The following is a 10,189-nucleotide window of genomic DNA, read 5'->3' as shown; positions in this document are numbered from 1 at the left end:
GTATTTGGGCTTGCAGGCTGAGCTCTGTGTTTGTGTGGATGCTGTCAAGGACAGAAATAATACCCTTTTCCCACTGAGTACCAATGGATACCTTGTCCGAATGGCCATTGCACCTGCAGCTGTCCTTCAGTGCCCAAGTTGGCACCTTGTGAGCTCCTGGGGCAGTTTTTCTAAGCTTGGCTGGGGTTCTTGGCCTCCCTGCCAACTTGGCTGTATCTCAGTCTACCCTGGAATTGAAACCTGGGTGTAGAGCAATTGAACTTCATTGTACAACTGCACTGTTACCTCCTCCTGTGGCAGCAATGTGTGGAGTAAGCTCTCTAGCAGCTGCTTCCTGTGGCCCCTGCAGGTCACTTAGGACTCATGGACACCTGCTGACCTGCAAGGCAAGATGAGATTGACACTCTGGGTGGGCAATCCAATCGGTTAGCTCTGTCCAAACACACTGCGCTGTTGCACTACTCCTTGTTTCTTGTGGTTGCTTCTGGTTGGGCAGAATCATTCTGCACTGGGTTCTCTTCACTGAAACTCATGAGGGAATAGCCTCCCTGCCCTTAAATTTCCCCTCATCCACAGCTAACAACCCTACTTTAGGCCAGAGAGGAAAATCAGGACACACATATCTCATGGTCTAAGTCTTCTACTTTAAGATTTCTTCTCCTTTCTCAAATCCATCAGACACCAAAAAAGGTGAATTACTATTTGACCAGGATTTACTTTAAATCTTGGTAGGTTCCTTCCAGAAAAAAATCATCACTCGAACCTTCCTTCCTCAGGGTTACAAAAAAAAAATGTAATGGATGTGATTTTTATAGCACAGAAGTAAAAATATGTACTCTTACACTTTAATGTATATAATATATATAATGTAAAAATATGTAAGAAAAAGCTCTATCCTATTTTCGTCTCTTTAAACATAGTTATAGAAAACGTTTTGCAAAAAAAGAGTACTTTGAAAGACTTTTTTGTTTGTTTGCAATTTGGGGAAGCAATGGAGACTTTCAGAAAAGAATATGAACCATGAGGTGAAATGCAGGCAAAAAAAGTTCAGAAAGAGTACTTGAGATGCAAAATTATGGAAATTTCCTGGAGATCCTAGGAAATTTTGTTTAACAGATTGCAGAGTACTAAGAAATAAGTGGAGGTAAGAAAACAGAAGCCATGAGTGCCATAACTTTTTAAAAGAACTTTGGTTGAGAAGTAACTTTAATAGTGTAGTGTCTAGAGAGGGAGACCCTAGGGAAGAGATGGTTCTTTTTGTGTTGTGCTGCTGTATCAGCAGCAGTAGCCAGCATTAACTGGGCAATTATGAGGGATGAAAGGACTGAGGGTATAGTGGCTTAGTAGTGGAATACTTGCCCTGCATGAATGAAGGCACAAATTGGATATGGCTGAGATGCATGTATTAACATTTGCTATGATAATAGATCAAGTGTGATCATTTTTTACAATTTAGTCAGTTTCTGCTTTTATATTTGATGCTGTCATTCAGTGTACATTTAGAATTCTAGTATCTCAAGGTCAATGTTACTGTTATTTAGTCATCTTTGCTCCAATGATTTTGTCATTAAGTCAGTTTGGTTTGATATTAATAGAATCAGTAGCATTCTGTCGGTGTTTGGCATAAAATTATCCAATATTTTATTTCCTAATTTGATCTATCTTTTCAAACTCAGTGTATGTCTGGAAGAGTAATACATGTTCCTGTTAAATAGCATAGAACTAGGGCCTGCTGCACGAGCGCAAGGACCTGAGTTCGATCCCCAGTACCAAAAAAAAAAAAGCATAGAACTAGCTGGGTTTTAATATCTTGATACAATCTGAGACCTTTAATGTGTAATTTGGTTATAATTATATTTGTAATCATTACTGATATTTTGACCTGAAGTCAAAGCTTACTTGATGTTTCTTTTTATCATCCTCATGCCTTCTTTCCCCCTTTCCTTTCATCCTATTGAATTATTCAACTTGCAGCAAACGTTTTTGTCTTCTCTTCCTGTATTGATCAGATGTACGTGAAATTCATGTTTATGAATACTGGATTTAATGACGTTTACTTTTAGTCCATATTTCTGGCCTAGTCAGGAAAAATGACAAAAATCTTAGTACGTTTAAATTCCTCTCCTTATCTTATACATGGATGGCCAATATTTTATTTCCAACTTGATTTTACACCCCAAATTAGTCATGATCATTATTATTGCTTTATACAGTCAATGTTTAGATTTGCCAATAGCAATTACTAGGCTTATCATTATTTGTTACATCACATTCTTTTCTTCTGGATTTAATTTTCTCTGTGATATGGAGTTCAGTGACTATTTCAAACAGGATCTGTGTATGGCAGACTCTCTTAGGCTATGTCTAATGTGATTGTTTATTCACTTTTATTCATTTTATTTGAAGAAACAATTTTAGATTGTTAAGTTTGCAGTAGATTTTTTTTGGGGGGGGATAGGGGTTAAACCCAGAGCCTTCTCACATAATGAGCCATTTTTAAATTTTGAGACCAGGGCTTGCTATGTCTGTAAGTTGCCCACACTGAGCTCAAACTTGCAATCATCCTGCCTCAGCCTTCCAGAGTTCTGGGATGATAGACATCTGCCACCACACCTGTCTTCTGTAGCATCTTAAAGATGATATTCTAATACTTCTGAGTCTCTGTGGCTATTGCTACTGGTGGTGTCCACTGAAATGCCATTTTTTATAAGCAACAAGTCTTCTATTTCGAGTTGATTTTATGTTTTACATGCAATTGTAAAAATTAAGGAATTTAATGTGCATAAAGCAGATAGAATGATGTATTTCATGTAAGTAAAAAATAAATCTTAAACACTGCAGTTGGTGCTTCTTTAGAAAGGAATGTTTTGTCTCTTACAGATTTATCTCAACTTCTTGAGTTGCTAATTCTTTTGTTTATATTTTGTGCTAAGTTCTCTCTTAAATTGTTTCCTACTTGGTAATGACTGATCTATATTTTTCTCCCCTCTTCTGTGCAGATTTTTGTTTGCCTGGTTGTCTATATTTTCTTCTTTGTGATCATCCCATGACTTCTAGGTTGTGAAACTTTCCATGATGTGAAACTTGGCTTTTGGTTGGAATCCTTGGACTTTTACTAGTGTTGAATCAAATTTTATGTCCAAGCTTGCAATTTCTTTCCCACATAAGCAGTATCAGTGTGGACCTGCAAACCATGCAAGCACTGGCAAGATAGAAGCTTTCCTCTTCTTCATTGTAGGACAAGAAGAAGCTGTTCTGGGTGATCACCTCAGTACAAGCATCTCTATTTGCCTTACTCAGATCTAAAGCTTCAGCTCCTGTTGTCTGCTATTTGTTAAAACCACACACTCTTGTCTGGAGGGATTATGTCTGTCTAAATGCCTCTCTATGTTTCACAGCATCGAAAAATAGCCTTCTTTTCTGTCTTCTGGTGATTTTCATCCTTTCCATTTGAAGTGATGTATCTTAAAATTGTTATTTCTATACACTTAAGTAGAAGACTTTTCCACTATAATTCAGTCTGCCACAATGTTGGAAAGTTATCTTTTTAAAATTTTGACATATAGTAAGTGTTCTATTAACATTATTTTTTGTTTCATTGCTGAAAAACTCTTAGATGTACATATATATATATATATATATATATAGAGAGAGAGAGAGAGAGAGAGAGAGAGGGAGAGAGAGGGAGCAAGGGAGAGAGATCAGGCTGTGTGTGCTTGCACACACCTGTAAACTCACTATTTGGGAGGCTGAGGCAGGATGACAGACAGTTTAAGGCCTGCCTGGGCTGTAGAATTAGTTTATCCTGGACTGCATAGATGAACTGCATGGTAATAGCCTGTCTCAAAAACCAGCCAGAAAAAGAGAGGAGAAGAGAGAGAGGGGGAGAGAGACAGAGAGCAAGAGTGAGAGAGAGAGAGAGAGAGAGCTGTATCTATTTAATAAGAATTTCACATATTTTTAACTTATTAAAGACTTTATAACAACAACCCTGTTTGATAGGCATTATGCTGCTTTATAGTTAAGAAAAACTAAAGAGGTGATTAAATTAAATACCCAGAGGCCATAAATACAATCAAAATGATTATCCAAAACATTAATTCCAAATACAGAATTATTTCCTTTAAAGACTGTGTCTAAAGGCTTTTGAACCCAGTTCTGGAGAGTGTGCAGGTGCCATGTCCGACTGCGAAGGTGGCAAGAAGCAGCCCTTGAGACAGCCCAAGAAACAGGCCAAGGAGATGGATGAGGAAGACAGAGCATTCAAACAGAAGCAAAAAGAGGAGCAGAAGAAGCTCGAGGAGCTAAAAACGAAGGCTGCGGGAAGGGGTTCCCTGGCTCAGGTGGAATTAAGAAATCTGGCAAAAAATAAATTGTTCCTTGTGCCTAAGATGATGGTGACCTTTGATTCCATTCCTACTCAAATACCTGGATTCCCTGTCATAACATCTTTTGACACCTAGAACTAGAATGAAGTGTGTTCTTGGAGTCTGTTATACATTTAACAATAAAATTTTGTAAAAAAAAGAAAAAGAAAAAAATCATACAGTGGCTCATCGTCTCTCTAGTTTTCATTGAGCCTTTCCCACCTCAGCTGCAAATTTAAAGTAAACCCAGCCTATAATTCTGAAAACAAAACAAACCAAAAAAAACCTGTGCATAAAAGTGAGATTTCCAGCTGATCTATTCTACATATGGGAATTTGACATTTTATCCTCAGTGAAGATTTAAAAAAAATATCAAAACCATATCAAAGAAAAGCATGAATTTCTTTCAAAAGTCGGTGTACAATGTCTGCCTCACCTGTTCTAGTATCTAAAGGTGTGGCCAAAGGCCTTGGATCAAGGAGAATACCTGATATGCTGCTGCTTTCACAAGAACAATATGGGAGAAAAGAAAAAGTAATGTCTAGTGCCTTGGACTGTATATAAGAAGGTAAGTGTAGTTTCTATTATAATTGAATTGATTTTAAAAAAAGGAACCTAAACTGGGATTTAAACCATAATTGCTTTACATTATTTATCTTTGGAAATTTTAGTAAGAGAGTTTATATAACCAAATTGTTTTATATTGTTTCTTTTTGGAAATTTTATCTTATATTAATGAATATAGGGCTGGAAGCAAAATTAGAGGTAATTTGATTCCTCCTTCAAGAATAAAAAGCTGACCTTAGCACTTTTTCAAATGTTATGATTGTCCTCAACATATTGAAATATAAAGTCATTAAATATAACAAAATATAACAAAGTGTTTATTTGTTGTTAAATCAGAAAGGTTAAAAGATCAGTTACCACTGAGACTCAGTTATTCTTTTCTTGCCTGGATCAAGTTACATCTATTTATAAAAATGATTTGTTTGAAAACTTATTTTTTCTAATGTGACAATTACACGATGAAATTAATTGAGTCCATTGTGTGAAGCCCATATTAAAATACTTTAAAAAATGAATCTGGAGGAGCCAGAGATTTAGCTCAGTGGTCCTGCCACCTGCCTTGCAAGCACAAGGTCCTGAGTTCAAACCTTGGTACCAAAAAGAAAAGTGAATCTGGCATTCTTGATTTACATTAGATTTGGAATTAGAGATGCACAAATATTGAAGTATTTCAATAATAACTCTCCTAAAATAAAGAAGAAATGAATAACAGAGAAAGAAGTTTCCCTACTAGCATAGCAGTTGGAATTATGGAATCTGGAATGAGATTTTTTAGCTTCAGTTTTGGGCCAATTATTTATCTTTTTTTTGCTTCAGTTACATCTGCAGGATGAGGATCATAATATGATTTTGAGAATGAAACAGACAATATGTGAAGACTTCAGGAGAGTGTCTAATGCATGGTGAGGAGTGGATGAGTCAGCTCCTACTGTTTTTGTTGGTGGTGTTATTATTCATTATTGCTACTGCAGCACCTCAGAGTCATCAGTGGGTTCACCTGGAAAACATAATGTTGAGTGAAGCAAATCAGACACCCAATCTTAAAATCCATATAATATCTCTCATCTGAGGAAGGCAAAGTATAAACAAAGAGCATAATAAAGGATAGATAGAAGGGGACAAGGGGGTGGATCTCTTGCACATGGAAAGGCACCCTGGAGACCAAGGTGAGGGGAAGGGAAAGTAAACAGAATTAAGGTACACCATGTACAGGAACCCAATAACCTCAATGAATGCCAACATTATATGTCATAAAGGTGAGCTAGGAATAACAATATCTAAAAGAAGGAAAGTGGGAAAAGGGGTTTTAGAGGTGGAGGGTGTGAGGTGGATAGGAAAGGGAAGGGGATTAAGAAAAGAAACAAGCTGCATTATGTACACGTGCCTGATGAATGTCAGCTTCATGTCCTGCAAACATGAGCTAATAAAAAATAACCAGCAAAGCCCCTATGACTCACCCACACACAAACATGGCTTATACCATCGATAAATTGGAGTCAAAAATGTATATTGAATTATTTAGGCAACTAAGAGTCTACTAATATAGAATTTAGTAACTTATACCAAGTGATGCTATTTATAGATGGAAATTTAGTTCTTGGTAGTCTGGTGTTTGGAAAAATGGTGCTTTGGCACGCTGAGTACTTTGAGCTAAAGGAGTTTGAAAGGCTTAGTAGCAGCCTCAGAAGCAGGGTGTTTCTTTAAAATTCTCATGCTCCCCCTCCTCACCTGAAGGAAGTCACAGAAACTACCCTCCCCTCTTCCAAAGCAAATACACAAATTAGAAAGATTGTCCTCTCCTTTCTCCATGGAAAACCTCCTTGTAGAGTTGTCTTGCTTTACACCCAAGAGAATGGAAAGCTGCACAGCAAAATCAAGAGGAATCTGTATGGGCCTTAATGCCCTCTGCCCTAGTCTACTATCTGGGGTCACACCATGTCCAGTGGCATTCCTATAGAGCTGTCCTTTCTTCATCCAAACCATGCAAAAAGTTTCTCCTAGGTCTTTGGTCTTCATTTCTGAATGTCCTTATGTCGCATAAAACTTGACCAAATTTCTTGTTGACCTGTCTCTTGTTATAGGTGTGTCAGCCATGACCCGTGTGGTGTGTAAGAATATCACATCACTCCTCCCCTACAATCAAAACTAAAATTCTGATGTTGTGGTTCTGAATGATCTAAAGCCATTCCTGTTTTCTAGTACTAATGATGGTTATCAACATCTTTTTTTTCCCCATTAAGTTTATCGGTACATTTTAGGTGTAAAATACAGTTACATTCATCATTGGGACCTTGTACCATTACATGAGTATCTTGGTTCTTATTTTTTCCCCTTCCCCTGCCCTCCCTTTACCCCCTCCACCCTTTACTGTTTGCAAAGATTTTGTCCATTTATTTCCTTTTCTCACATTTTTTCCTTTCCCTTCTTTCCTTTCCCCTACCCCTCCCACTTCCCCTATACCCTTAGACCTTTTCTTCCTATTACACAATATCAATTATACATTTTTAAATTATAATATCAAAGTTTAGAGGACATTACCACAGATTTTATAGAATTTAAAAGGATATAGAATGCATATTACAAAAATCTTTTTTAAAATAAATTTGACAACTTCTAAGAAGTGCCTTGGAAGACAAATTAATGAAACTAACTCTGGAGGAAATATAAAATTTGAATAGCACCTATTAAAGAAAGTATATTCTTAGTTTGAAAACCTACCTATATGACAACAGGCTCATATACATTTTAACTGATAAATTATATCAAACATTTAAAGCAGAAGAAAGAAGGAACACTTCTCCCCTCATTTTAGGAAATCAACATTGTGCTAATACTAAATAATAATTAATATTATAGAATAATACTAAATAATAATAATAGAGAAAAGTATGGACATAAATAAAAATTTGTTTAACAAAACAAACTATTAGAAGTCAGATCTGGCAGGATGTAGTAAGTGGTTTTATTATAGGGATGGCTGTGTTGGTTCAGCATTGGATGATCCACCCTGATAAGACATTATTTTAAAAGAGGAAAGGAAAAAGCCATATGATCCCATCACTAGTTGCAGAAAAAGTATTGGACTGAAGTCTACAGCTGTTCATGGTAAAAGCTACAAGGAGACTAGAAGTAGAACAGAACAGGCTGTGAGGGGTTAGCCTCACAATCAGCTTGTCTATAGAAGTGAGTCCGGCTGAAGCCTACGTGCCAAGGTCAGAGTAACTTACACCCAAATTCTGTTCCCATAGCTAAAACCTTCTTACTAGAAGGACGATGTTCTAATTACAATCATATGTTTTGTCTATTTTGTTCCTAATTCGAGGATGATTTGTCTTGTCCTTTATCAGCTTTGTTTACATTAATTTCCATAGAAACCACAGGGTGCTTTTACCTCAGTTGATTGTCAGTAAAAATCAGTGCCTGTAACTGGCCAGGGCCTTTGTCGGTTACACTGGCAGTGGTTGTCCTGGCCCCTGCTTTCTCTCTCTTAGTTCTTTCTGTTAGTGTATTTTTTTCTCAGGCCTGGATTGTACACTGGGAAGGTGGGGACTAGAGACTTACTGCAGGGATCTCTGGCATGGATTTATGAATTAAAAACTATTCTTAGACCATTACAAGTATTTGTAGTTGAAATTGTAGTTGCCTTGCTAGTAACATCTGTTTTACCTTCAATTTTGTAGCCCACCAAGCTAGTTCAAAGGATTTAGTCCAACCCATGAGCAGCAGTTTGGTTGGGGCTATTAGGAAAATCCTGTTTCCTGCTCTGGTTAATGGTTAAGGATGGGCCCACTGGTAGGTAAGCTAATTTGATAGGGTTGGTAGCCACCTAGGCCGTTAGTAAAGCACACTTCTGTTTATGTCTGGGTGGTCATGGAGGCTTCACTTTGGCTACTATATCTGGTCTCTGGCCCCTTCTTTTCTGGGTTTGCTTCCAGGAACTGAGTAGCTTTGCTCCACCTTCTGCCATGATATTCCTGTCTTTGAGCCAGCTGACCATGGACTGATACCTCTGAAAACATGAGCCAAATTAACCTTACCTCTTTCAAGTTGGGAGTGTAGTGTTTGGTTCCAGGAGGTGGAAATCTGATTAATACAGACCATAATTCAGGCCTGAGCTATCTTATAGGGGTTATTCTCTTCATCAATGAACATTAGCTAAGTTATTTTGTTTAGAAAGAAGCTGCAACATTATTGTGAAGAGTCAGAGAAAAAGAAGCTTTTTATCTCCTATTAAGCAGTTGCTTTCCTACCACGAGAAAAGCAGCCTGAAGATGCAGGTCATGCACTGACGGTGGAAGAGCTGAGCTGGTCAAAGAGAAATGTACTGCATTCTTTGAAAACATCTGATCATAAGTAAAGAACTATCTTATGCTTTTGTCTCTAAGATACATTTCAGAATCTGACCATTGCTTTTCTCTCTAAAATACATTTAGGAAGCTGACCCACTTGTATATTTCTTACTGTTCCCTAGCCCAAGCCACCTCCATCTTTGCCTGGTTTATTTTGATGGCCTTCTACGTGGTGTTGCTGCTTGTGCTCTGTCTCCACTCAGTCAGTTCCCAGTCCAGAAGCACAGCGACTTGTGGAAGTGTGTGATCCTCCCACTGCTCTGCTCAGGAGAGCCTGGTGGCCCTTTTTCCAGTTCAGAGTGGACTCTAAGGCTCCTATGGAACCATACAAAGCTTTGTGTGCTCTTGTCCTGTCTGCCTTCACCCAGACTCTCCCTTACTCTGCTCAGCCAAAGTGGCTTCCTTTCTGCTCCTTCGCATTGCAGATAAACTCCCACCCCGTCTTCTCAGGACTTTCCTCCTTGGCCTGGAAGGCTCCTCCCCCAAATATTCTCATGGGTTACTTCCTCCTTGTGTCCTTGTCTCTATTCAAATGTTACTTTTTTCAGTGAAGCTTATTATTATCATCATCATCATCATGATAAGCAATTATTGACATAAGCAATTCTGCCCATCTCTGCACATATACACATAAATTCTGCTTGACTCCTCCCTGGCTTAATTTTTCCTCTATAAGCCTTGTTCATCATCTAATTAATATTTACTTTATTTACTAATTTTGTTTACTTTTATGTCTTCTCTTAATCAAATGTTCCAGGAATGTTTCTACTTGCTTTGCTGTTATATCTTCAATATTCCGTGACACACAGTCAACATTCAGTAAAAGTTGTTGAGTAACTCATAAATCATTGAATGGAATTAGTCCTGAAGCCTTGATCACTCTCTGAATTTTTTTATTTACATAAA

At 37.6% G+C, this 10,189-nt stretch overlaps 1 pseudogene; it reads left to right on the top strand.

Moving 5' to 3' along the window:
* The first annotated feature begins 4,178 nt into the window (after window positions 1-4,178).
* On the top strand, window positions 4,179-4,434 carry LOC147822102 (translation machinery-associated protein 7 pseudogene; annotated as a pseudogene).
* Window positions 4,435-10,189: the final 5,755 nt, after the last annotated feature.

The sequence above is a fragment of the Heterocephalus glaber genome, unplaced genomic scaffold (genome assembly GCF_053883595.1).
Source record: "Heterocephalus glaber isolate CG9 unplaced genomic scaffold, H.glaber_assembly_v1.0 deba00001673, whole genome shotgun sequence".
Taxonomy (NCBI): Eukaryota; Metazoa; Chordata; class Mammalia; order Rodentia; family Bathyergidae; genus Heterocephalus; species Heterocephalus glaber.
The sequence above is the reverse complement of the archived record's forward strand: the minus strand, read 5'-3'. Positions and strand labels throughout refer to the sequence as shown.